Source organism: Phyllobates terribilis, unplaced genomic scaffold (assembly GCF_046119375.1).
Source record: "Phyllobates terribilis strain yellow unplaced genomic scaffold, ASM4611937v1 Scaffold_94__1_contigs__length_6153435, whole genome shotgun sequence".
Lineage (NCBI taxonomy): Eukaryota > Metazoa > Chordata > Amphibia > Anura > Dendrobatidae > Phyllobates > Phyllobates terribilis.
In genome coordinates, this window is record NW_027362854.1 from 3,161,889 (window position 1) to 3,189,773 (window position 27,885).

General features: G+C 42.9%; 8 non-coding genes and 2 pseudogenes across 8 annotated transcripts; all 10 read left to right on the forward strand.

Annotated features, from left to right (window-relative positions):
• Positions 1–195: 195 nt before the first annotated feature.
• On the forward strand, positions 196–380 carry LOC141197955 (U2 spliceosomal RNA). Its single transcript, XR_012269960.1, has one exon. It is a non-coding gene; the product is annotated as a U2 spliceosomal RNA (small nuclear RNA).
• Positions 381–1,498: 1,118 nt separating this feature from the next.
• LOC141198291 (U2 spliceosomal RNA) lies at positions 1,499–1,689 on the forward strand. The gene has a single exon (XR_012270244.1). It is a non-coding gene; the product is annotated as a U2 spliceosomal RNA (small nuclear RNA).
• A 6,194-nt stretch (positions 1,690–7,883) lies between these two features.
• Positions 7,884–8,081, forward strand: LOC141197944 (U2 spliceosomal RNA). Its single transcript, XR_012269952.1, has one exon. It is a non-coding gene; the product is annotated as a U2 spliceosomal RNA (small nuclear RNA).
• Positions 8,082–9,196: 1,115 nt separating this feature from the next.
• Positions 9,197–9,387, forward strand: LOC141198292 (U2 spliceosomal RNA). The gene has a single exon (XR_012270245.1). It is a non-coding gene; the product is annotated as a U2 spliceosomal RNA (small nuclear RNA).
• Positions 9,388–15,519: 6,132 nt separating this feature from the next.
• Positions 15,520–15,695, forward strand: LOC141197894 (U2 spliceosomal RNA; annotated as a pseudogene).
• A 6,393-nt stretch (positions 15,696–22,088) lies between these two features.
• On the forward strand, positions 22,089–22,276 carry LOC141197888 (U2 spliceosomal RNA). Its single transcript, XR_012269910.1, has one exon. It is a non-coding gene; the product is annotated as a U2 spliceosomal RNA (small nuclear RNA).
• A 1,114-nt stretch (positions 22,277–23,390) lies between these two features.
• On the forward strand, positions 23,391–23,581 carry LOC141198441 (U2 spliceosomal RNA). The gene has a single exon (XR_012270391.1). It is a non-coding gene; the product is annotated as a U2 spliceosomal RNA (small nuclear RNA).
• Positions 23,582–24,699: 1,118 nt separating this feature from the next.
• Positions 24,700–24,890, forward strand: LOC141198480 (U2 spliceosomal RNA). Its single transcript, XR_012270429.1, has one exon. It is a non-coding gene; the product is annotated as a U2 spliceosomal RNA (small nuclear RNA).
• A 1,118-nt stretch (positions 24,891–26,008) lies between these two features.
• Positions 26,009–26,199, forward strand: LOC141198293 (U2 spliceosomal RNA). Its single transcript, XR_012270246.1, has one exon. It is a non-coding gene; the product is annotated as a U2 spliceosomal RNA (small nuclear RNA).
• Positions 26,200–27,317: 1,118 nt separating this feature from the next.
• LOC141198005 (U2 spliceosomal RNA) lies at positions 27,318–27,433 on the forward strand (annotated as a pseudogene).
• Positions 27,434–27,885: the final 452 nt, after the last annotated feature.

Genomic DNA, 27,885 nt, shown 5'->3' on the forward strand with positions numbered 1-27,885 from the left:
AAGATTGGGTCACCTCTGGCTTCGGCTGGAGGTGGCTTTTTGTCCCTGTTCCTCGCTGTGGCCTTTTGGCTCGGAGGGACGGGGAATGGTTTGGGGGACCCTTCTCCTTTTGGAGAGGGTTCCAAGAAGACCAGCATCCTAGAGCACTTTTTTTGTGGCACTTGTCACTTTTTTAAGCGCACTCGGGTTTTGTACACGAATTCGGGCTTTCGAAAAAAAAAAAAAAATCTGTTCTTATCAGTTTAATATCTGATACGTCCCCTATCTGGGGACCATATATTAAATGGATTTTTAGAACAGGGAGATGGAAAAAGAGCTTGCTCTGTCCACTCCACGCATTGACCTGGTATTGCAGTATCTCCAGGACCGGTGCACCCCTTCTTTAATGCAGTTTCTAAAATCAGAAAGAATTGAATTCAATGTTTTTTGTTCATTTTGCTTGTTTGTCGGATTTTGGGATGGACTCTTTGGCTTTGCTTTTCTTCTCCTCATTGGATTTTTCATGTTCAAAGTTGCAGAAGCCAGATTACAAGCTCATTTTGGTTCAACTTCAGCAACTGTGCATTGCATTGCCATGTAATGTAATGAAATGCTATCTTTCTAGCTCTCCCTTTTTACTTCCTTTTGGATAAACAGACATATTAGGCAAGCATTTTGGAGCTTTCACCTAAATAACTACAGGTGGTGAGATAAGCTGCACAATATAATTGACCTTTCAGTATATTGTTGCACACACACCATCTATTTAGCAAATGCCCTTGTTATCAACAGCAGCCTTTTAAACTCACCTGAGCTAACAGGTATGTGCGCTGGTTACTCTGCTGCGCTTAAAATTTCTTTTTTGGTTTGCTACAATGCCTTTTCTGAAACGTTGTCTCCCTCTGCTGGAACACTGACTTCTTTCATTTAATGCCTGCAGACTATAAAAGAGAACCCAACCCAAAAAGTTTGGTTGATTAGTCTGTGGCATTCTGTTAAACTGTTGCTTATGGCGGTCTCTGTGAGCTTCTCAGCGACATTCAGCCAGCCAGGTATCCTGCCTGCAGTAGATGGAATGTGGCAATGGAACGCTGGCTGCGCGTGTCATAATAGGCTCTGAGCCTTTATATACCTGTGCACAGCAGCAGCCACCTTCAGTCTGCTGCTGGACAGCCAGCAGCAGCAGCAGCAGCAGGAGAGGTATGTAATCAGCAGCCCTCCTGCTAAGGGTAGACAGCTGCTCGTTCCACCCCACCCCCCGCCTTAATTGGTTCTCCTCCCTTCCAACGGTGTTGAGGCGGGTGGGAACAGCAGGGGGTGAAGGTGCTGTGTTTAAAGAGGTGGAGTTATGCAGATCTAAAACGCGTGGATTGCAGCAGCAGCAAGCCGAAAAGTGCAGGCATGTAAGGGATCTAGAGGTTGACAACATGTCTTCTTAACGGGAGTCCAGGAGCTCATCTCCACAAATGGACTTTTCAGGATCCTTGGGTGGCTCCGTAGTTTGAAACCAATTCTGGTTATCGCTTCTCGGCCTTTTGGCTAAGATCAAGTGTAGTATCTGTTCTTATCAGTTTAATATCTGATACGTCCCCTATCTGGGGACCATATATTAAATGGATTTTTAGAACAGGGAGATGGAAAAAGAGCTTGCTCTGTCCACTCCACGCATTGACCTGGTATTGCAGTATCTCCAGGACCGGTGCACCCCTTCTTTAATGCAGTTTCTAAAATCAGAAAGAATTGAATTCAATGTTTTTTGTTCATTTTGCTTGTTTGTCGGATTTTGGGATGGACTCTTTGGCTTTGCTTTTCTTCTCCTCATTGGATTTTTCATGTTCAAAGTTGCAGAAGCCAGATTACAAGCTCATTTTGGTTCAACTTCAGCAACTGTGCATTGCATTGCCATGTAATGTAATGAAATGCTATCTTTCTAGCTCTCCCTTTTTACTTCCTTTTGGATAAACAGACATATTAGGCAAGCATTTTGGAGCTTTCACCTAAATAACTACAGGTGGTGAGATAAGCTGCACAATATAATTGACCTTTCAGTATATTGTTGCACACACACCATCTATTTAGCAAATGCCCTTGTTATCAACAGCAGCCTTTTAAACTCACCTGAGCTAACAGGTATGTGCGCTGGTTACTCTGCTGCGCTTAAAATTTCTTTTTTGGTTTGCTACAATGCCTTTTCTGAAACGTTGTCTCCCTCTGCTGGAACACTGACTTCTTTCATTTAATGCCTGCAGACTATAAAAGAGAACCCAACCCAAAAAGTTTGGTTGATTAGTCTGTGGCATTCTGTTAAACTGTTGCTTATGGCGGTCTCTGTGAGCTTCTCAGCGACATTCAGCCAGCCAGGTATCCTGCCTGCAGTAGATGGAATGTGGCAATGGAACGCTGGCTGCGCGTGTCATAATAGGCTCTGAGCCTTTATATACCTGTGCACAGCAGCAGCCACCTTCAGTCTGCTGCTGGACAGCCAGCAGCAGCAGCAGCAGCAGGAGAGGTATGTAATCAGCAGCCCTCCTGCTAAGGGTAGACAGCTGCTCTTTCCACCCCACCCCCCGCCTTAATTGGTTCTCCTCCCTTCCAACGGTGTTGAGGCGGGTGGGAACAGCAGGGGGTGAAGGTGCTGTGTTTAAAGAGGTGGAGTTATGCAGATCTAAAACGCGTGGATTGCAGCAGCAGCAAGCCGAAAAGTGCAGGCATGTAAGGGATCTAGAGGTTGACAACATGTCTTCTTAACGGGAGTCCAGGAGCTCATCTCCACAAATGGACTTTTCAGGATCCTTGGGTGGCTCCGTAGTTTGAAACCAATTCTGGTTATCGCTTCTCGGCCTTTTGGCTCAGATCTGTAATGGGTCTAGTCATTTGGCTGTCTGTGCGTTAACTCTTGGCCCTGTGGCATCGCCATTTTATGGCTTAAGCCACTTGCTGCTATAAGGAGTTGGCCAGTAGACACGACTAGCGATAATGGGACGCATTCGATACGCTGGGCCCGGTGAGGCTCGAGTGAAGTTTGGAATCCAGATTGATGTGGAAGAAGGCAAAGAAGGAATCTTTACCCTCAGCTTCGTGGTGAAGGAGATTTTGTTTGGACTCCTTGAAGTGAAGAAGGAAGAAATCTTGTGCCTCCAGCAATTCAAAAGCAAGTATAATCTTGTATTTACTTCTATGGCTGTTTGCAACAATTTCTATGATTGTTTGAAAAAGAATCTGGACAATCAATATTTGGATGGGCTGACTTTTGTCATCTTGTATTGCTCCAAAGAGGTACCTTTGACTGTTTTCATGTACAACCCACATGTGGACTTGGCTTTGATTTATGCCTTTCTAAATAGGCACTGCTATATTACCAAGGTGGCAGTAAAAGTCATGAATGAGGAGGAACTATGGACCGGTAAATATCGTTTCATGGTCAAGTTCCGGGAAAGTCCTGATGAACCAGGGGGTATACATTATCCTCCATCAAATTTTTCCATTGGGAGTGAGCGGGGTTACCTGTTCTTCCCCAATGCGCCCAGGTTTTGTCGTCATTGTAGGAGGTATGGCCATACTCAGGAAGCATGCGACATCAGACAGATTATTTGCAGGAAGTGCAATGAGGTGGGTCATTCTTCCAATAATTGCAAAAATGAAATAGTCTGTAACCTCTGCGGAGAGAAGGGGCATGCCTTCAGAGACTGTATATTCCATCCTGGTTCATATGCGGGGGCAGCGGGAAGGGGAAGGAGAAGAAATGAATCTCCTGCACCCACAGCTACAACTCCGACTGCTCCAACTCCGACTGCTCCGATATCTACTCTGGCTTTCCTGGATGAGGAGGAGGCTCGGGTTGCTTTTCCAGAACTGGTTCGTGTGAATGTAAGAGGAAATATGGAGCTGGCACCTGAGCCACCGGTGCAGAGGGCCGCGTCTGTGGCTTCAGATGTCAGTGAGTCTGAGACGATAACTGATGATCGCATAGGCATGGAAGTGGCCCCGGTGGAGGATCTGGAGGCTGAAATTCCAGACATGATGGTTACATTGCAGGGGGAAGAGGAGTCTGATCTGACCAGAACACCGCATGTGGCCTGGAGCGATGTCGTTTCTGACCTTGAGGAGGAGGGATGTCAGGGGGACTTTGACCCCCAGCGGCGGGATTATAGTTCAGATGAAGATGGAGGCGCTTCAGTGAAGAAAAAGAAGAAAACTGAACCATCCTTTTCCCCTTTAAGTGACTGCAGTGTGAGTCCAGCCCGGGTGTACCCTACTGCATCCGATCCCCAAGATGTGTCTTTTTTGGGGGAAGGCACAAACTACGATATCTGCACGTCCAGCCTCCTACCCCCAGAAGGGTTAGGATGATGTACAGGTGGGCATGTTGTCGTGACCTGCCACATCAAATTAATAGATGGGTGCCCAAGTTGCTCTCAGCATCTTGTCGCTAAATGTTCGGCTGATTAAATCTGAGTCGAGAAGAGTGGCAATTTTGGACTACTTGAGCAACTTGGATGCGGACGTATACTGTGTCCAGGAGTGTGGGATCTCCGATCCCTTAAGTGAAAATGCATGGCCTTTAGGTCAAAGTGTGTGGTCTGGTTCTGTATGTAATAAAAATTGTGGGGTAGGTGTTTTGGTGAAGGGTTATAGTGTTAAGATAGAAAGTTACATGGTGGTGGAGGCGGGGAGGTGTGTAATATGTGAGTTAAATTGTAGGGGGTGGAGGGTTAGGGTGGTAAATATGTATGCACCAATAGATAAAGGGGAGAGGCTGGAAATTTTTGAGAAATTATGTTTTTTTTTATCTGGCAAAATGCCAATAATTTTTGTTGGAGATTTCAATTGTGTGACGGAGGGGGATAAGATGGATGTTACAGGTAAAAGACTCAAGAGTCTTGTGGCGGATTTTTCCTTACAGGATGCTGCGGAAGTTTTTTTAGGTAATCCACCTCCTGCGACCTATAAGGCCGACAGGGGAGGCATAGAGTCTAGAATAGACCGTATCTTCTTTTCTTCACAAAATGTTATTTGTAGGAATTTCCAGCAGGAAGATGTTCCCTTCTCTGACCATGTGTGTTTGAGGGCACGTCTAGAAGGTAAGATTTCCTTTGTATATGGTGGTGGCGTGTGGAAACTTAATGTGCGTTTGCTGGAAGATAATAGGATCATGCGTGATTTTAGGCGAATGTATGTTAGGTGGAGGGATAAAAAAAGTGATTACAGGAATGTGCTTGAGTGGTGGGACTGGATGAAGAGTGAGATTGGTTTTTTCTTTAGAAAAAGGGGCAGGAGGAAAGCAGCAATGAATAGAGCAAAATTTAATGATTTAAGCTCTAGACTGGAGTGGCTGAGGAAGTTAAGGATGATTGGAGTGGATGTGGATGTTTTGATGTGTCAAGTGAAAGAAGAGATTAAGAAATATATTGAGGGTAAAGGGAAAGAAATTATTTACCGTTCTAAGATTGAACATTTGGAGAAAAATGAGAAATGCACAAGGTTTTTTTTCAAAAAAGTTTTTGGGAAGAAAGTAGATATGGATGAGGTGGTGAATGGTGATGGGGTGTGTGTGAGTGGGAAGGATGTGATGCAGGAGGTGGTGTTGTTTTATAAGGAGTTGTATGGGGAAAAATGGGTTGATGATAGGATGTTGACTGATGCTTTGGGGTGTTTAGAAGGTTGTTTGGGTGAGGATGAACGTGAAATATTGGATGATGTAATTGTGTTGGATGAAGTTAAAAAAGTGGTGATGTCTGCGAGTAAGAATAAAACACCTGGGAAGGATGGACTGCCCGTGGAGTTATATGTTAAGGAATGGGACACGATGGGAAATGACTTATTGGAGGTGTGCCAGTATATGTTCACGGAGAATATGTTGAGTGAATCTATGAGAGATGGGGTGGTGGTTTTGGTTCATAAGAAAGGTGATAAAAAGGATTTGGGGAATTGGAGGCCAATCACCCTTTTGAATGCAGACTATAAGGTGTTTAGTAAATTGTTGGCTAGCCGGATGCGGGAAGTGATTGGCGGTGTGGTGGATGAAGATCAAGTGTGTGCAGTGCCTGGGAGAAGTATGACTGAAAATTTGGTGTTGTTGCGTGATGTGATTGGGGATTGTATGAGTCGTAAGCAGAAATGTTTGTTGTTTTCGGTTGATTTTGAAAAAGCTTTTGACCGTGTGTCACATAGCTTTATGTTTAAGGTTTTGTCTAAGATGGGTTATTCCAGGAATTTTGTAAACTGTGTTAGGAGTTTGTATTGTAATGTTTCAAGTGAATTTTTGGTGAATGGGTGGTTGAGTGAGAAAGTGAGAATTAAATCAGGAGTGCGTCAGGGGTGCCCTATGTCCCCTTTTTTGTTTATTAGTGTGATTGAAGTGTTGATGTGTATGGTTAGGAAGGATAAGGTTATGAGAGGTGTGATGATTCCTGGGAGTAATGGAAAGGATGTGAGAATTCTAGGTTACATGGATGATGTAGTGATTGTGAGTGGGAATATGGCTGCGATGAGTAGGGCAAGGTTGATATTAAGTTTGTTTTGTAGTGTCTCAGCTTTTAAGGTCAATTGGACTAAGAGTTCCTTTAAATGTTTTGGTGAGAGGAATGTACGGATGGATGGTGTGAGGTGTGAGGATGGTGCAATAAAGGTGCTTGGGATTAAGTTTAATGATGATTTGAAAGGAAATGAGAGTTGGGAACATTGTGGGGTGAGAGTGGTGCGCAAGTTGAATTTTTGGCGAATGAGAGAATTAACTCTGACTGGGAAAGTTCTGATTATTAAGGCGGTTATTTTGCCTATTTTGTTGTTTGTTGCGAATGTATATCCTGCTGCTTTTAAGAAAATTAGGAAAACTGAGAAATTCATCTTTAATTTTCTTTGGGGAAGTCGCATGGAGAAATTGAAACGGGAATATGTCTATAAGTTATGTGTAAATGGTGGTTTGGATTTTCCAAATATTGATTTCTTTTTAGGGATTAGTTACGTGAAAATGGTGGTGGTGGTTCTAGGGAAAAGTAATAAGTGTGCTTATATGATGAAGTATTCGGCTGGATGGATGCTTTATGGCTTAAAGTGGGTCAAAAGGGATGCTAGAGTGCCTGTTGCTTTTAAGTGTCCTGTATGGTATGGTTGTGTTGAGAAATTTGTAAGGAAGTATGATTTGTTGTCCGTTAACATGAGTGATTTTAGGCAAAAGAAGAAAGTCATTAGGATGGTGCGTGAGCGTGAGGTGGTATGTAATATCAATGGGTTGAGAGGGGAGGAAGTAACCGAGATGTGGAGAAAATTAAGTATAGATGGTTTGACTAACAGACAGAGAGATATCGCTTGGATGATATTGCATGACATTTTGCCTGTTAGAGATGTGCAAAAGAAGAGGGATTTAGTTAAATCTGAGGTATGCCCGAGGGATGGATGTGGTTTGAGAGAGCATGTTAGACATATGGTATGGGATTGTGATTTTGCATATGATGTATGGAAGGGTATAGGGGGACTTTGCAAGGAATTGGTGGGTGTAAAGTATGTAAATTGGAAACTTGCTATGTTTGGGATGGGTGCATGTAGTAGAATTAAGGATAGGATTTTATGGTTGTTGGTGGTGTGTGTAATTGAAAGTTTGTGGGATGCGAGGAATTTGTTAGTTTTTAAAAGGAAGAAAATGTCAGTTAATGAATGTTTGAGATTGATTCTGTCACGTATGTATGTAATATACCTCTGGGATCAGGAACGTGGAAGTATTATAGATGTTGAAGGGATCTGGAAGTTTAAAAAGTGGAGGTTTTTGGTAAAGTTTAATTAGTAGTGTATAATGTACCTGATGATAAGGTTTGGTTTTATTTTGATTATATACCAAGTGTGATGAAAGGCTAAGTGTCAATGAAAGGCTTTTGTAAGTCGATTTGATTGAGCTTATGCTCCGGCCTATCTGATTTGGTTAAAAAAAAAAGAGAAAAAAAAAAAAAAAAAAATCTGTTCTTATCAGTTTAATATCTGATACGTCCCCTATCTGGGGACCATATATTAAATGGATTTTTAGAACAGGGAGATGGAAAAAGAGCTTGCTCTGTCCACTCCACGCATTGACCTGGTATTGCAGTATCTCCAGGACCGGTGCACCCCTTCTTTAATGCAGTTTCTAAAATCAGAAAGAATTGAATTCAATGTTTTTTGTTCATTTTGCTTGTTTGTCGGATTTTGGGATGGACTCTTTGGCTTTGCTTTTCTTCTCCTCATTGGATTTTTCATGTTCAAAGTTGCAGAAGCCAGATTACAAGCTCATTTTGGTTCAACTTCAGCAACTGTGCATTGCATTGCCATGTAATGTAATGAAATGCTATCTTTCTAGCTCTCCCTTTTTACTTCCTTTTGGATAAACAGACATATTAGGCAAGCATTTTGGAGCTTTCACCTAAATAACTACAGGTGGTGAGATAAGCTGCACAATATAATTGACCTTTCAGTATATTGTTGCACACACACCATCTATTTAGCAAATGCCCTTGTTATCAACAGCAGCTTTTTAAACTCACCTGAGCTAACAGGTATGTGCGCTGGTTACTCTGCTGCGCTTAAAATTTCTTTTTTGGTTTGCTACAATGCCTTTTCTGAAACGTTGTCTCCCTCTGCTGGAACACTGACTTCTTTCATTTAATGCCTGCAGACTATAAAAGAGAACCCAACCCAAAAAGTTTGGTTGATTAGTCTGTGGCATTCTGTTAAACTGTTGCTTATGGCGGTCTCTGTGAGCTTCTCAGCGACATTCAGCCAGCCAGGTATCCTGCCTGCAGTAGATGGAATGTGGCAATGGAACGCTGGCTGCGCGTGTCATAATAGGCTCTGAGCCTTTATATACCTGTGCACAGCAGCAGCCACCTTCAGTCTGCTGCTGGACAGCCAGCAGCAGCAGCAGCAGGAGAGGTATGTAATCAGCAGCCCTCCTGCTAAGGGTAGACAGCTGCTCGTTCCACCCCACCCCCCGCCTTAATTGGTTCTCCTCCCTTCCAACGGTGTTGAGGTGGGTGGGAACAGCAGGGGGTGAAGGTGCTGTGTTTAAAGAGGTGGAGTTATGCAGATCTAAAACGCGTGGATTGCAGCAGCAGCAAGCCGAAAAGTGCAGGCATGTAAGGGATCTAGAGGTTGACAACATGTCTTCTTAACGGGAGTCCAGGAGCTCATCTCCACAAATGGACTTTTCAGGATCCTTGGGTGGCTCCGTAGTTTGAAACCAATTCTGGTTATCGCTTCTCGGCCTTTTGGCTAAGATCAAGTGTAGTATCTGTTCTTATCAGTTTAATATCTGATACGTCCCCTATCTGGGGACCATATATTAAATGGATTTTTAGAACAGGGAGATGGAAAAAGAGCTTGCTCTGTCCACTCCACGCATTGACCTGGTATTGCAGTATCTCCAGGACCGGTGCACCCCTTCTTTAATGCAGTTTCTAAAATCAGAAAGAATTGAATTCAATGTTTTTTGTTCATTTTGCTTGTTTGTCGGATTTTGGGATGGACTCTTTGGCTTTGCTTTTCTTCTCCTCATTGGATTTTTCATGTTCAAAGTTGCAGAAGCCAGATTACAAGCTCATTTTGGTTCAACTTCAGCAACTGTGCATTGCATTGCCATGTAATGTAATGAAATGCTATCTTTCTAGCTCTCCCTTTTTACTTCCTTTTGGATAAACAGACATATTAGGCAAGCATTTTGGAGCTTTCACCTAAATAACTACAGGTGGTGAGATAAGCTGCACAATATAATTGACCTTTCAGTATATTGTTGCACACACACCATCTATTTAGCAAATGCCCTAGTTTTCAACAGCAGCCTTTTAAACTCACCTGAGCTAACAGGTATGTGCGCTGGTTACTCTGCTGCGCTTAAAATTTCTTTTTTGGTTTGCTACAATGCCTTTTCTGAAACGTTGTCTCCCTCTGCTGGAACACTGACTTCTTTCATTTAATGCCTGCAGACTATAAAAGAGAACCCAACCCAAAAAGTTTGGTTGATTAGTCTGTGGCATTCTGTTAAACTGTTGCTTATGGCGGTCTCTGTGAGCTTCTCAGCGACATTCAGCCAGCCAGGTATCCTGCCTGCAGTAGATGGAATGTGGCAATGGAACGCTGGCTGCGCGTGTCATAATAGGCTCTGAGCCTTTATATACCTGTGCACAGCAGCAGCCACCTTCAGTCTGCTGCTGGACAGCCAGCAGCAGCAGCAGCAGGAGAGGTATGTAATCAGCAGCCCTCCTGCTAAGGGTAGACAGCTGCTCGTTCCACCCCACCCCCCGCCTTAATTGGTTCTCCTCCCTTCCAACGGTGTTGAGGCGGGTGGGAACAGCAGGGGGTGAAGGTGCTGTGTTTAAAGAGGTGGAGTTATGCAGATCTAAAACGCGTGGATTGCAGCAGCAGCAAGCCGAAAAGTGCAGGCATGTAAGGGATCTAGAGGTTGACAACATGTCTTCTTAACGGGAGTCCAGGAGCTCATCTCCACAAATGGACTTTTCAGGATCCTTGGGTGGCTCCGTAGTTTGAAACCAATTCTGGTTATCGCTTCTCGGCCTTTTGGCTCAGACCTAGTGTTTGGACAAGAGGTTCCTTGTGTACTAGCCCTCGGCCTTCCAGCATCGCCACTTCGGTGGCTTAAGCTGGATGCTGCTATAGGGGGAGAGTGAGGAGGAAACGAGAAGGCGATTCCTGAAGCGACCATGGGTGTCAAGCTTCGCTTTGCTGGGACCGGGGATCCCCGGGTCAAGAATGCTTTCCGTATCGAGGTCTCTGAGGAGAAGAAGGACCATTTCTCGTTGTCATACCTGGTCAACGCCATTTTCTATGAAATCCTGAAGATCCAGAAGTCGGAGATCATCTGTTTGCAGGAGTTCAGAAGGGAGCATAGGTACGTCTTGGTGCTCTCTTCTATGGCGGCTTGCCAAAACCTTTTCAAAACTCTTCAAGTCCTTTCAGAGCACCCTCAGCTGGATGGACTTATCTTCACTGTACTCTACTCTAAGGGGGATATCCCGGTGGTAGTATTCATGCACAACCCCTTTATCTCCCGGGATGATATCACTGCATTCCTGAGAAGACACTGCATTTTTGTGCAATTCTCCCATAAAATCTTAAATGGAGAAGGGCTGTGGACTGGGAAGTATAAATACTTTGTGAGGTTTAGATAGACCCTCATGGTCCTGGAGGTATTCACTATCCTCCCCTGAACTTTACAATTGGAAGAGACTCTGGATATCTGTTTTTTCCCGAGGCGCCATTGTTCTGCAGGAGATGCAACATGTTCGGGCATATCCAGGATTTCTGCAAACAATTGCCAAACTGTAGAAAGTGCAACAAGTACGGTCATCTGGCGAAGGATTGTTCCAACCCGGTGGTATGTGATGCCTGCGGGGAGGAAGGACATGTGATTCGGGATTGTAAGGCTAAAGTCAAGCCTAGGTCCTTCTCCGAAGTGACCAAAGGTAAGCCTACTGTCCCTGCTGTTACCCCACAGGTGACTACTGCAGAGATCAATGAGGAGACGGAGCCCCCTGAGGTTGAAGATCTGGTGGGTGAGGCCCAGACCCTGTTGGACCCTCCAGCCCCTGCTGGGCCAAGTATGGAGATCTCCGAGTTGGATGTGGACCTCCCTCATCAGTCCGAAATATGTGGTGAGGGTGACATGGATGTGTCTCTTGCTCGAACCCCTGCATTGTCCTGGGGTGCTACAGACGAAGAGGTGGCCAGGGATGGTGGCCAAGGAGACTTTACTTCTGGGAGGTCTTTTGATGATGATGATACTCCTGAACTGGCCAATAAAAAACCCAGACGAGAGTACTCACCTGCCAGCGGAGGGTGCGACAGTCCTGCAAGTGACCGCATTTACCCGCAGGATGTCTTCTCCCCTGATGCTCCTTACCTTGGCATCCCTGAGAGCATCAACACCTTTGGGGTGCTTTCCCAGTCTGATGATAATGGATGAGTATGGTGTGATCAACATTGAGTCATGTATTTCTTTTCTTTAATTAATGTCTTGCCAATCTGGTTGGGATGTAGTGTCCCTAAATGTAAGGCAGATCAGATCTAAAATCAGAAGAACAACTGTTCTGGACTACCTGAAACATTTAGGTGCTGATGTTTTTTGCCTTCAGGAGTGTGGGATTCAGGATGCTCCTTGTGACAAAGACTGGCCTTACGGACAGCATATCTGGTCAGGGTCTAATCATAATAAAAATGATGGGGTGGGGATATTAGTTGGGAATAAAGAAATCTCTATTGATAGTTATATTGTGGTGGAGGTGGGCCGATGTTTAATTGCATTTTTGAGTTATAGAGGGTGGCGGGTCAGAATTATTAATTTATATTGCCCTACAGGGAAGGAAGAGCGGCTTGCTCTTCTTGAAAAATTAAGTTTTTTTCTTCCAGGGAAATCTCCCACTATTTTTGTTGGGGACGTTAATTGTGTCACAGAAGGAAAGTGTGACATAACAGGAAAGAAATTGTCCCATTTAATTTGTGATTTTTCCTTTTTAGATGCAGCAGTTGTTGTTCTTGGCATGCCACCACCGCCGACATACCATGCTGACCGTGGTGAGATTCATTCCAGAATTGATTTAATGTTATTTTCTAAAAATATGGTATGTTTGGATTTTTCTCAACAAAAGGTACCTTTTTCGGACCATGAATGTTTGAGAGGCGTGTTTTGTGCGAATGGTGACCAAGTGTATGGCGGTGGGGTATGGAAGTTGAATGCAAGGCTGTTAGAGGATGATGAGGTGATGAATGAGTTTAATGTAAAGTATGAAAGATGGAGAATGCGTAAGAAGGATTTTGTGTGTGTTCTTGACTGGTGGGACTGGGTGAAAGTGCAATTTAAAACTTTCTTCAAAAAGTGGGGCTATAGAAAAGCTGCCAGATATAGGAATAGGTTTAATGACCTTAATAGACGGATTGACTGGTTGAGAAAGTGTGTTGCAAGTGGTTTGGAGATGTCTGATCAACTTACTGAGGCTAAGAATGAATTGAAGCGTGTGTTGGATGAGAAAGGAAAGGAAATTATATATCGTACTAAAATTGAGCACCTGGAGAAAAATGAGAAGTGTACGAGGTTCTTTTTTAAAAAAATGAATGGTAGGAAGACTGATATGAATGAAGTTGTGAATGAAAGTGGAACCAACTGTATGGGTGAGGATGTGCTGAAAGAAGTGAATAGGTTTTATAGCAAGTTGTATGATGAGAAATGGATTGACTCTGGGCTTGTGTCATATGTTCTGAATGGTGTGGAGAAAAAACTTGATTCTGAGGAGCGTGATCTGTTGTGTGAGGATGTAGTTCTGGATGAAGTGAAGAATGTGGTGTGGAGTGCTAAAAAGAGTAAGACTCCTGGGAAAGATGGTATACCTGTAGAGTTGTATGTGAAAGCATGGGAAGTTTTGGGAACAGATTTGACTGAGGTATGTAAGTATATGTGGGTGAATGGTAGGTTGTGTGAATCAATGAAAGAAGGAGTGGTTGTGCTTGTGTATAAAAAGGGTGAGAGGAAACGTTTGGAAAACTGGAGACCAATAACACTGCTGAATTCAGATTATAAGGTCTACAGTAAGTTACTGGCAAATCGTATGCGTGAAGTGATTGGTAGTGTTGTGGAGGAGGACCAAGTATGTGCAGTGCCTGGAAGAAGTATGAGTGATAACTTGTTATTGTTGAGAGATATGATTGGGGATTGCAAGGATAGAAAGCAGAAATGTATGACTTTAGCTATTGATTTTGAGAAGGCGTTTGACAGGGTTTCGCATGTGTTTTTGTTTAAAGTACTGGAAAGAATGGGGTTTCCTAGAGAATTTGTGAATTGTGTAAAATCATTGTATGATTGTGTGTCAAGTGAGTTCTTGGTTAATGGGTGGCTGTGTGACAAAGTGAATATTAGGTCAGGAGTAAGGCAGGGGTGTCCTATGTCCCCCGTCTTATTTGTATGTGTAATAGAACCATTGTTATGTTTGATTAGACGGGATAAAATGATGAGAGGTTTGTTGGTGCCTGGTAGTGGTGGTAAGCATGTGAAAGTGTTAGGTTATATGGATGATGTTGTGGTTGTGAGTGAAAGTATGGCTTCTTTGAGTAGAATTAAATTGCTTTTGGATTTTTTTGTTGGTGCGTCTGGTTTTAGGGTAAATTGGAATAAATGTAGTTTTAAATGTTTTGGAGATAGTAGTATTCGTATGGATGGTGTAAAGTGTGAAGTGGGTGCAATCAAGATTTTGGGCGTATTATTTAATGATGACTTAAAAGGGAATGAAAGTTGGGAAGAGTGTGGTATGCGGGTTGAACGTAAATTGAATTTTTGGCGAATGAGAGAATTGACTCTGCGTGGTAAGGTATTAATTATCAAAGCAGTGATTCTCCCTATCCTGCTTTATGTGGCGACTGTTTTTCCTTCTCCTTACAGGAAAATTAAGAGAATAGAGAAGTTGGTATTCACATTCCTGTGGTGTAGTAAGATGGAGAAGTTGAAGCGGGAGAGCCTTTTTAAGGCTTGTCAGCATGGTGGGCTGGCCTTTCCCAATATTGAAGTTTTTTTAGGTCTTAATTATATTAAGACTGTGGTTATTTTGCTGGGTAAAGGCAATAAAGGTGCTTTTATGGCTAATTATTCTGCTGGATGGATGTTGTATGGGTTATGCTGGAGGAAGAGAGATGCGAGTGTGCCTGTGGCCTTTAAGTGTCCTGTTTGGTATGAGGTGATTGAGAAATTTGTGAGAAAGCATGATTTGTTGAGTGTGGGAATGAATGATTTTAGAATGACCAAGAATGTGGTGAAAAGAATGAGTGCAAATGAGGTAGAGTGTAATATTGTTGGGCTGAGAGGGAATGAGGTTTCAGATGCATGGAAGAAGTTAGATACGTATGGGATGTCAAACAAACAGAAGGATGTGGTGTGGATGACTTTACATAATATTTTACCTGTGAGAGAAGTGCAGAAGAAAAGAGAGTTGATAAGAACAGATGTGTGTCCGAGAGTGGGATGTGGTGGTTGTGAGACTGTGAGGCATGTTATGTGGGATTGTGAGTACGCGTACAGTGTGTGGAAGTGTGTAGGTGGATTGTGTAAGGGTTTAGCAGGCGTGAATTTTGTGGATTGGCGTGTGGCGATGTTTGGAATTGGTGCGTGTAGTCGGTCTAAAGATAGAATTTTATGGTTGATAATGGCTTGTGTGATGGAGAGTTTGTGGGATGCAAGGAACCTTGGACTTTTCAAGAGGAAATCTTTATCAGTGAATGAATGTGTTAGACTTATTCTTTCAAGACTATACCTGATATATAAGGTGGACAGCAGAGGCGGTGGTGGCACAGATGCCGAAGGGATTTGGAAATTTAAAAAGTGGCATTACCTTATCAAATACCAGTGATTTTTTTCTTTGTGATTCCTTGAAGTTTCTGCATTTGTGTTACGTAAAGGATGTTCCCTTGTGATTATATTTCGTCTTATACTACTGCTAAATAAATAGAACCATGATGATGAGAAGTTTTAAGTAGCAAATTTTGGAGAAATTCATACTGTTTGCTAAAAAACAAAACTGAATGGTTTTAAAAAAAAAAAAAAATCTGTTCTTATCAGTTTAATATCTGATACGTCCCCTATCTGGGGACCATATATTAAATGGATTTTTAGAACAGGGAGATGGAAAAAGAGCTTGCTCTGTCCACTCCACGCATTGACCTGGTATTGCAGTATCTCCAGGACCAGTGCACCCCTTCTTTAATGCAGTTTCTAAAATCAGAAAGAATTGAATTCAATGTTTTTTGTTCATTTTGCTTGTTTGTCGGATTTTGGGATGGACTCTTTGGCTTTGCTTTTCTTCTCCTCATTGGATTTTTCATGTTCAAAGTTGCAGAAGCCAGATTACAAGCTCATTTTGGTTCGACTTCAGCAACTGTGCATTGCATTGCCATGTAATGTAATGAAATGCTATCTTTCTAGCTCTCCCTTTTTACTTCCTTTTGGATAAACAGACATATTAGGCAAGCATTTTGGAGCTTTCACCTAAATAACTACAGGTGGTGAGATAAGCTGCACAATATAATTGACCTTTCAGTATATTGTTGCACACACACCATCTATTTAGCAAATGCCCTTGTTATCAACAGCAGCCTTTTAAACTCACCTGAGCTAACAGGTATGTGCGCTGGTTACTCTGCTGCGCTTAAAATTTCTTTTTTGGTTTGCTACAATGCCTTTTCTGAAACGTTGTCTCCCTCTGCTGGAACACTGACTTCTTTCATTTAATGCCTGCAGACTATAAAAGAGAACCCAACCCAAAAAGTTTGGTTGATTAGTCTGTGGCATTCTGTTAAACTGTTGCTTATGGCGGTCTCTGTGAGCTTCTCAGCGACATTCAGCCAGCCAGGTATCCTGCCTGCAGTAGATGGAATGTGGCAATGGAACGCTGGCTGCGCGTGTCATAATAGGCTCTGAGCCTTTATATACCTGTGCACAGCAGCAGCCACCTTCAGTCTGCTGCTGGACAGCCAGCAGCAGCAGCAGCAGCAGGAGAGGTATGTAATCAGCAGCCCTCCTGCTAAGGGTAGACAGCTGCTCGTTCCACCCCACCCCCCGCCTTAATTGGTTCTCCTCCCTTCCAACGGTGTTGAGGCGGGTGGGAACAGCAGGGGGTGAAGGTGCTGTGTTTAAAGAGGTGGAGTTATGCAGATCTAAAACGCGTGGATTGCAGCAGCAGCAAGCCGAAAAGTGCAGGCATGTAAGGGATCTAGAGGTTGACAACATGTCTTCTTAACGGGAGTCCAGGAGCTCATCTCCACAAATGGACTTTTCAGGATCCTTGGGTGGCTCCGTAGTTTGAAACCAATTCTGGTTATCGCTTCTCGGCCTTTTGGCTACGATCAAGTGCTTTATTGCAGGAGATTGTGGTTGAAGGGCACTCGGGTACCCCTCTCCTTGGCCTGGCAGGATCGTCCACTTTGGTGGACTTAACCTGCTTGCTGCTATTAGGGAGAGGGCTTAGTCCCAGGGTAACGAGTTGCGATCCCCCAGCTTCCAGGTGTTTTTCGCTGCAAGAACACTGGGAGCGCAGATTGCAAGCGGCTGCAATTTGCAACCTTGTTGCCTTTTTCAATGGAGGTTGACCCTAACCTCGTGCCTCTTTATGCGAGGCTAAAAAACTCTATCCGAGTTCACTTCACGGCGGGTGGCTCGGATATGAGGAAATTAGGGTATGTAGTCCAGGACGTGCTCAGGAACCTTCTTGGCGTACAAAGGAATGAAATTCTCTCCATCCAGGATTATCCCAGAAGAGGTGACTATGACATCACATTCACCGGAGAAGGTATTTTTAGAGATGTACTAGAAAAGTTAAAAAAAGTTGAAAATAGTCCTGTTTTGAAAGGGATACAAATTGTTGAGCACGTCCTGGATGAGGTAAGACTGGTTATTGTAAAAATATTTTCGCCCTTTGTTTCTGCTCCAGAAGTAATGTCATTTCTAGCAATTTATTTTAAAAGTGTTAAATGTATTGGGAAGATATTAAACAAATATAACATATGGACATCTAAGTGGAAATTCCTTGTGAAGTGTACAAGAGATCCAAATACACCAGGTGGTATACGGCTCCCCCCTGCCCGTTTCAAAATTGGGCAAACAAATGGGGATTTCTTCTTTTCTGGGATGCCAGTATATTGCAGAAATTGTGGGCGCTATGGTCATTCAAAAGAAAACTGTCATGTATCATGTAGAAATTGTGCTAGTGAAGAACATGAGACAAAAGAATGCCCTAAGGAAAAGAAATGCAGTTTTTGCCAGACTCCAGGTCACTTTTATTTTTCTTGCCCTCACAGATTTCGGGAAGATGAGCAAAAGGGGAAGTCCAAGACGTCCGACCAAGGACCAAAAGATCAGACCACCCCTCAGGAGGAGGAACAACAACCTGGAGCCTCTGGAGACAATAAGGGCGTACCAAATAGTGAAGTGTCTCCAGAGTCTATGACAGGTAAAATACCAAATCCCAAAACCTGGCTGCAGGACCTGCGGGAGTCCAAAAGGAGGGCTGAGAAGGAGCAGAAGGGCACTACTGGTAAGGTCAAAAGGGACCGGCAAAAGGCCGACACAGAAGCCCATGCCCAGTCTGGGTCTCCTAGTGCTGAGGGCGCTGAGTGGATAAAGGTGGGTCCTAAGAAAAAGAAAAAGGGTGGTTCGGAGGAGGCAGCAGGAGGTGAACAGATGGACACTTCTCCAGAAGGGGACGTGGACGCTGGACCCTCAGGGGTTTCGGTCTCCGCTGCTACAAGTGGGGACCGGGATCTTGCTGCCTCTGAAGAGTCAGAGGCTCTGCCTTGTGCGCAACCTCCTCCTTTAGGACGACCTTCTACAGGTCAAACAGGGGCGTCGGAACCCCTCGGGGACCCACCTGATGAGGAACTGCATGGCCAGCCAATGGAGACCCAGCGGGTTCTGCCAGCCAGCCCTCCGAGCTATGCCAGTGTAGCGTCGGGTTTATATAAATGTGGTAATCTTTCCTCCTCCACGGAGACTCTCGTGACGATAATATCAGATGAGGAGGGAGGCGCAAGCCCAGTGGTCTGATCAGGTTCATCGGACAGGTAAATCCGTTGCTCTTAGTTACCTAAGTAAAATTTCTACATTTTCTAATGATGGCTGAACTCAAAGGTATTTCCCTCAACGTGAGAGGCATAAAATCTAACACGAGAAGAACTGCTCTTTTTAATTTTTTTACGTGTTTTACTGCATCTGTATTTTTTCTGCAAGAATGTAATATCCCACATGAAATGTCATATCAAAAATATAAAGATGAGTGGAAGTGTGGGCCATCTGTCTGGTCCGGATCGAATGCTGCAGGATCAGCGGGTGTAGCCATACTTTTTAAAGGGAACGTTTTAATTGATTTTATTCAGGAAATTTTACCAGGTCGTATTTTATTAGTGAAAGCTTTTATTGATGGTATTAGATGGCAGTTTTTAAATTTTTATGGATCCCCAGAGAAAAATGAAAGAGCCGAAATGCTTGATCTTTTACCATTATTTATTAATAACTCTGAACCTTTTATCTTAGCAGGGGATTTTAATTGTGTTTTAAAAGGTGAAAACCGGCGCTCCAGCTCTGTAAGCAGGAACTACGATAAAACCTCAGGTATGCTACATGATATAGTCAAAGATGCTAAATTGATAGACATATATAAAGAGTGTCATAGTGACAGCCCAGAGGACGCCGGTTTCACTTGGAGCAATGCTAATTGTAGCTCTAGGATTGATTTTATTTTTGGTTCAGATAAAACAATACCTGCCAAATGTGAAGTTTTAACTAATATATTTTCAGACCATAAACTTTTATCCTTTACCATAAAAGTAAATGACAACAAAAAATGTGGTAAGAAAAGCTGGAAAATGAACGTATCCCTTTTAACCGACCCGCAGATTTTATCAGATTTTATTGAGTTTTATAGGAAATGTAGAAAAGGGAAAAAAACAAATGAGACTATGAGTGTATGGTGGGATAGAATGAAAGTAAAAATAAAAGACTTTTTTATTAAAAAGAGTATATGTAGAGCCAAAGAAAAATATGAAGAATATAGAATTTTAAATACCCGCCTACAAACATTATTTAAGCTCAGAGACAATGGGATAGATGTACAAGTTGATATTTCAAACTTAAAAGAAGAGATTTCAAAATGGCTAGAACAAAAAGGAAAAGAGATAATTTTTCGTTCTAGAGTACAACATATAGAAGAAAATGAAAAGTGTTCCAGATATTTTTTTAGGAAAAATAAAAAAGAAAAAGTGATAATTGACCATATAGATGGTGAGAATAATATAAAAAATATGCTGGGTAAAGTTGAGGTTTTTTTTTCTAATCTTTTTAATGGAAAAAATATAGATAATAAATTAATGGATGATTCACTGCAAGGACTAACAGCTGTTTTAGATCCCGCATCCCAAGAGTTTTTATCCCAAGTTTTAACGGAACAAGAAGTGTTAAAAACTATTAAAAGTTTTAAAACTGGAAAGGTCCCTGGTCCTGATGGCATCCCAATAGAATTTTATGTATGTTTTTATGATATTTTAAAAGATGATTTGTTTTATTTGTTTACTGAGGTTTTTAATAATAAGGTTTTATTAAATTCCTGGAAGAAAGGTGAAGTCTCCCTCCTATACAAAAAAGGCGATAAATCAAAATTAGAAAACTGGAGACCAATAACACTTTTAAATTGTGACTATAAAATAATGGCTAAAATTTGTGCAAATCGTCTAAAAGAAGTCATCAGCAAAGTTATTCATTCTAATCAAGTGTGTGGGGTGCCGGGGCGCAGTATATGGGACAATCTGAATTTAGTGAAAGACTGTATTGAGGATGTGAAAGACAGAAAGGGGAAAATGGCGATTTTATCTATTGATTTTGAAAAAGCATTTGACCGTGTCTCACACTTTTATCTTTTTAAAGTTTTAGAGAAAATGGGCATACCAGAAGGGTTTTTACTATCGCTTAAAGCATTTTACAAGGATTGTACAAGTAAGATTTTAGTGAATGGTTTTAAGACACAAGAGGTATTTTTACGGTCAGGGGTGAAACAGGGATGCCCTCTGTCCCCCCTACTGTTTATCTGTGCACTGGAACCAATGTTATGTGCAATACGCCAAAATAAACAGATATGCGGTGTCCCTCTGCCTGGAAGCGGTGGTTTGGAGGCCAAGGTTGTAGGCTACATGGATGACGTGGCGGTCTTGTGTACAGATGCACCATCACTTACGGCCACTCTCCATCAAGTGCAATCCTTTTGCCTAGCTTCTGGTTTTAAAATCAATTTTAATAAGTGTAACATTTTAAGTGTTGGGGGGATGATTTTACGTGATGTACCAATTAATGTCTCCGAATCCATTTCCATTTTAGGTATATCATTCACTGAAAATAATGATGGTTATAATAGTTGGGAAACAGTTACACAGAAAATAAATACGAAAATATGTATGTGGAACATGAGGAGACTTACAATGGAGGGTAAAGTATTGGTTTTAAAGATGGTGATTTTACCTCTTTTATTGTATCTTAGCATGGTTTTCCCCCCGCCTGTTAATGTTTTAAAAAAGATAACCAAAACCTGCTTTACCTTCTTTTGGAACTCAAAAATGGAAAAGCTGAAAAGAGAAATCGTGATGAAATCAAAAGTAAAAGGTGGTAAAGATTTTCCAGATTTTAATAGGTTTCTTTTAATCCATCTGTTCGTTTACTGTTTTAATGCCCTTTTTAAGAATCACTATTGGTCCTTTTTTATGCGTTTTAATACAGGATTTTTTATGAGAAAGTTTGGATGGTATGAAGTTAATATATCTGTGCCCCATGCTTTTAATTTGTCGACGCATTATGAGATTTTAAGGAAAATAGTGTCCGATTTTAATTTAGGGACTAAGAAAATAGAGGAATTAAGAAATAGTAAGAAACTAATTAAAGAAATACGTAAAAGTGAGGAAATATGTAATGTTGACAGATATGATGATGACAAATCTATGTCTATCTGGAAAATGATTAACGTTTTTTATCTTTTTAATGAACAGAGAGATCTGGCTTGGAGTTGCATGCACCGCTGTCTTCCTTGCCGGGCATTCCAATACAGAAGAGGATTTGTGAGGTCTGCCATCTGCCCAAGAGCCGGATGCCAAGACGAGGAAACGGTGGAACATCTATTATGGACATGTAATTTTGCAAAGGATTTCTGGAGAAGACTGCTCCCCCTACTGGAAAGGGTGGCAGACCTCAAGGACTTTACATATAAAACTGTGCTATACGGACTTATGGAATGCCCCATAATGGACCAGTACACAATGGCTTGGAAGACAGTGAACTGCGCCAAGTCATCTCTCTGGAAAGCGCGCAACATTGCTATTTTTAAACAAGATGTTTTATCAGTGAATGATGTTTTAAGTTTATGTTTATGTGAAATGTATACTTATTATTTAATTGACAAAAAGAAAAATGTACATATTTCCAAAAAATGGCTTGTTGACCAATGGAACCTAATTATTTAAAATCTTTGTATTTTTTTGTTTTGTAAATTTCATTTGTCTTTTAACGTTTGGTATTTGTGTAATTATGCTTGTAATTTGTTAAAGTTTTAATAAACGGTTTTATCCCTCTTCAGGGGATAGCCAAATTAAAAAAAAATCTGTTCTTATCAGTTTAATATCTGATACGTCCCCTATCTGGGGACCATATATTAAATGGATTTTTAGAACAGGGAGATGGAAAAAGAGCTTGCTCTGTCCACTCCACGCATTGACCTGGTATTGCAGTATCTCCAGGACCGGTGCACCCCTTCTTTAATGCAGTTTCTAAAATCAGAAAGAATTGAATTCAATGTTTTTTGTTCATTTTGCTTGTTTGTCGGATTTTGGGATGGACTCTTTGGCTTTGCTTTTCTTCTCCTCATTGGATTTTTCATGTTCAAAGTTGCAGAAGCCAGATTACAAGCTCATTTTGGTTCAACTTCAGCAACTGTGCATTGCATTGCCATGTAATGTAATGAAATGCTATCTTTCTAGCTCTCCCTTTTTACTTCCTTTTGGATAAACAGACATATTAGGCAAGCATTTTGGAGCTTTCACCTAAATAACTACAGGTGGTGAGATAAGCTGCACAATATAATTGACCTTTCAGTATATTGTTGCACACACACCATCTATTTAGCAAATGCCCTTGTTATCAACAGCAGCCTTTTAAACTCACCTGAGCTAACAGGTATGTGCGCTGGTTACTCTGCTGCGCTTAAAATTTCTTTTTTGGTTTGCTACAATGCCTTTTCTGAAACGTTGTCTCCCTCTGCTGGAACACTGACTTCTTTCATTTAATGCCTGCAGACTATAAAAGAGAACCCAACCCAAAAAGTTTGGTTGATTAGTCTGTGGCATTCTGTTAAACTGTTGCTTATGGCGGTCTCTGTGAGCTTCTCAGCGACATTCAGCCAGCCAGGTATCCTGCCTGCAGTAGATGGAATGTGGCAATGGAACGCTGGCTGCGCGTGTCATAATAGGCTCTGAGCCTTTATATACCTGTGCACAGCAGCAGCCACCTTCAGTCTGCTGCTGGACAGCCAGCAGCAGCAGCAGCAGGAGAGGTATGTAATCAGCAGCCCTCCTGCTAAGGGTAGACAGCTGCTCGTTCCACCCCACCCCCCGCCTTAATTGGTTCTCCTCCCTTCCAACGGTGTTGAGGCGGGTGGGAACAGCAGGGGTGAAGGTGCTGTGTTTAAAGAGGTGGAGTTATGCAGATCTAAAACGCGTGGATTGCAGCAGCAGCAAGCCGAAAAGTGCAGGCATGTAAGGGATCTAGAGGTTGACAACATGTCTTCTTAACGGGAGTCCAGGAGCTCATCTCCACAAATGGACTTTTCAGGATCCTTGGGTGGCTCCGTAGTTTGAAACCAATTCTGGTTATCGCTTCTCGGCCTTTTGGCTAAGATCAAGTGTAGTATCTGTTCTTATCAGTTTAATATCTGATACGTCCCCTATCTGGGGACCAGATATTAAATGGATTTTTAGAACAGGGAGATGGAAAAAGAGCTTGCTCTGTCCACTCCACGCATTGACCTGGTATTGCAGTATCTCCAGGACCGGTGCACCCCTTCTTTAATGCAGTTTCTAAAATCAGAAAGAATTGAATTCAATGTTTTTTGTTCATTTTGCTTGTTTGTCGGATTTTGGGATGGACTCTTTGGCTTTGCTTTTCTTCTCCTCATTGGATTTTTCATGTTCAAAGTTGCAGAAGCCAGATTACAAGCTCATTTTGGTTCAACTTCAGCAACTGTGCATTGCATTGCCATGTAATGTAATGAAATGCTATCTTTCTAGCTCTCCCTTTTTACTTCCTTTTGGATAAACAGACATATTAGGCAAGCATTTTGGAGCTTTCACCTAAATAACTACAGGTGGTGAGATAAGCTGCACAATATAATTGACCTTTCAGTATATTGTTGCACACACACCATCTATTTAGCAAATGCCCTTGTTATCAACAGCAGCCTTTTAAACTCACCTGAGCTAACAGGTATGTGCGCTGGTTACTCTGCTGTGCTTAAAATTTCTTTTTTGGTTTGCTACAATGCCTTTTCTGAAACGTTGTCTCCCTCTGCTGGAACACTGACTTCTTTCATTTAATGCCTGCAGACTATAAAAGAGAACCCAACCCAAAAAGTTTGGTTGATTAGTCTGTGGCATTCTGTTAAACTGTTGCTTATGGCGGTCTCTGTGAGCTTCTCAGCGACATTCAGCCAGCCAGGTATCCTGCCTGCAGTAGATGGAATGTGGCAATGGAACGCTGGCTGCGCGTTTCATAATAGGCTCTGAGCCTTTATATACCTGTGCACAGCAGCAGCCACCTTCAGTCTGCTGCTGGACAGCCAGCAGCAGCAGCAGCAGCAGGAGAGGTATGTAATCAGCAGCCCTCCTGCTAAGGGTAGACAGCTGCTCGTTCCACCCCACCCCCCGCCTTAATTGGTTCTCCTCCCTTCCAACGGTGTTGAGGCGGGTGGGAACAGCAGGGGGTGAAGGTGCTGTGTTTAAAGAGGTGGAGTTATGCAGATCTAAAACGCGTGGATTGCAGCAGCAGCAAGCCGAAAAGTGCAGGCATGTAAGGGATCTAGAGGTTGACAACATGTCTTCTTAACGGGAGTCCAGGAGCTCATCTCCACAAATGGACTTTTCAGGATCCTTGGGTGGCTCCGTAGTTTGAAACCAATTCTGGTTATCGCTTCTCGGCCTTTTGGCTAAGATCAAGTGTAGTATCTGTTCTTATCAGTTTAATATCTGATACGTCCCCTATCTGGGGACCATATATTAAATGGATTTTTAGAACAGGGAGATGGAAAAAGAGCTTGCACTGTCCACTCCACGCATTGACCTGGTATTGCAGTATCTCCAGGACCGGTGCACCCCTTCTTTAATGCAGTTTCTAAAATCAGAAAGAATTGAATTCAATGTTTTTTGTTCATTTTGCTTGTTTGTCGGATTTTGGGATGGACTCTTTGGCTTTGCTTTTCTTCTCCTCATTGGATTTTTCATGTTCAAAGTTGCAGAAGCCAGATTACAAGCTCATTTTGGTTCAACTTCAGCAACTGTGCATTGCATTGCCATGTAATGTAATGAAATGCTATCTTTCTAGCTCTCCCTTTTTACTTCCTTTTGGATAAACAGACATATTAGGCAAGCATTTTGGAGCTTTCACCTAAATAACTACAGGTGGTGAGATAAGCTGCACAATATAATTGACCTTTCAGTATATTGTTGCACACACACCATCTATTTAGCAAATGCCCTTGTTATCAACAGCAGCCTTTTAAACTCACCTGAGCTAACAGGTATGTGCGCTGGTTACTCTGCTGCGCTTAAAATTTCTTTTTTGGTTTGCTACAATGCCTTTTCTGAAACGTTGTCTCCCTCTGCTGGAACACTGACTTCTTTCATTTAATGCCTGCAGACTATAAAAGAGAACCCAACCCAAAAAGTTTGGTTGATTAGTCTGTGGCATTCTGTTAAACTGTTGCTTATGGCGGTCTCTGTGAGCTTCTCAGCGACATTCAGCCAGCCAGGTATCCTGCCTGCAGTAGATGGAATGTGGCAATGGAACGCTGGCTGCGCGTGTCATAATAGGCTCTGAGCCTTTATATACCTGTGCACAGCAGCAGCCACCTTCAGTCTGCTGCTGGACAGCCAGCAGCAGCAGCAGCAGCAGGAGAGGTATGTAATCAGCAGCCCTCCTGCTAAGGGTAGACAGCTGCTCGTTCCACCCCACCCCCCGCCTTAATTGGTTCTCCTCCCTTCCAACGGTGTTGAGGCGGGTGGGAACAGCAGGGGGTGAAGGTGCTGTGTTTAAAGAGGTGGAGTTATGCAGATCTAAAACGCGTGGATTGCAGCAGCAGCAAGCCGAAAAGTGCAGGCATGTAAGGGATCTAGAGGTTGACAACATGTCTTCTTAACGGGAGTCCAGGAGCTCATCTCCACAAATGGACTTTTCAGGATCCTTGGGTGGCTCCGTAGTTTGAAACCAATTCTGGTTATCGCTTCTCGGCCTTTTGGCTAAGATCAAGTGTAGTATCTGTTCTTATCAGTTTAATATCTGATACGTCCCCTATCTGGGGACCATATATTAAATGGATTTTTAGAACAGGGAGATGGAAAAAGAGCTTGCTCTGTCCACTCCACGCATTGACCTGGTATTGCAGTATCTCCAGGACCGGTGCACCCCTTCTTTAATGCAGTTTCTAAAATCAGAAAGAATTGAATTCAATGTTTTTTGTTCATTTTGCTTGTTTGTCGGATTTTGGGATGGACTCTTTGGCTTTGCTTTTCTTCTCCTCATTGGATTTTTCATGTTCAAAGTTGCAGAAGCCAGATTACAAGCTCATTTTGGTTCAACTTCAGCAACTGTGCATTGCATTGCCATGTAATGTAATGAAATGCTATCTTTCTAGCTCTCCCTTTTTACTTCCTTTTGGATAAACAGACATATTAGGCAAGCATTTTGGAGCTTTCACCTAAATAACTACAGGTGGTGAGATAAGCTGCACAATATAATTGACCTTTCAGTATATTGTTGCACACACACCATCTATTTAGCAAATGCCCTTGTTATCAACAGCAGCCTTTTAAACTCACCTGAGCTAACAGGTATGTGCGCTGGTTACTCTGCTGCGCTTAAAATTTCTTTTTTGGTTTGCTACAATGCCTTTTCTGAAACGTTGTCTCCCTCTGCTGGAACACTGACTTCTTTCATTTAATGCCTGCAGACTATAAAAGAGAACCCAACCCAAAAAGTTTGGTTGATTAGTCTGTGGCATTCTGTTAAACTGTTGCTTATGGCGGTCTCTGTGAGCTTCTCAGCGACATTCAGCCAGCCAGGTATCCTGCCTGCAGTAGATGGAATGTGGCAATGGAACGCTGGCTGCGCGTGTCATAATAGGCTCTGAGCCTTTATATACCTGTGCACAGCAGCAGCCACCTTCAGTCTGCTGCTGGACAGCCAGCAGCAGCAGCAGCAGCAGGAGAGGTATGTAATCAGCAGCCCTCCTGCTAAGGGTAGACAGCTGCTCGTTCCACCCCACCCCCCGCCTTAATTGGTTCTCCTCCCTTCCAACGGTGTTGAGGCGGGTGGGAACAGCAGGGGGTGAAGGTGCTGTGTTTAAAGAGGTGGAGTTATGCAGATCTAAAACGCGTGGATTGCAGCAGCAGCAAGCCGAAAAGTGCAGGCATGTAAGGGATCTAGAGGTTGACAACATGTCTTCTTAACGGGAGTCCAGGAGCTCATCTCCACAAATGGACTTTTCAGGATCCTTGGGTGGCTCCGTAGTTTGAAACCAATTCTGGTTATCGCTTCTCGGCCTTTTGGCTAAGATCAAGTGTAGTATCTTTTGAAAAGGCAATTTTGTCCTTGGGCTGCCCTAGTAAATTGATGCATATTACACACTGGTTTGGTGCACTTGTTAGTACGCCAGGTGGCTCATAGAGTTATCTGATGGAAAACATGGCCCTCCAGGATCGAAGTCACTAGGCTGGGTAAGTGTGAGGGCTTTGGAGCAATGTGCCCCAGGAGTAGGCGCCCTGGTGGGAGTCCAAGCTTACTGGGACTGGGAACCCCAGAAAGACTTGGCTTCGTAGCACGCCGCACCTTTGCCAATCATACTTTCTGAGCAACCCCCCCTATTCCTGGCCTCCGGGCTAGGAAGGGGAATTTTTATAAACCCGATCGGAGGTCCGGTCAGCTTTGGGCTGAGAAACCAACACAGGCTCCAGCTCCACTAGGGTGGCAGCCTAGATGGAAGCTGGGAGCATGAAAACGGCTCTTCTCCGGCTTCGGCTAGGGAGAGCATCGGAGATCCCTGACCCTCGCTGTGGCCTTCTGGCTCGGAGGGATGGGGATGGTTTATTGGGAACCCT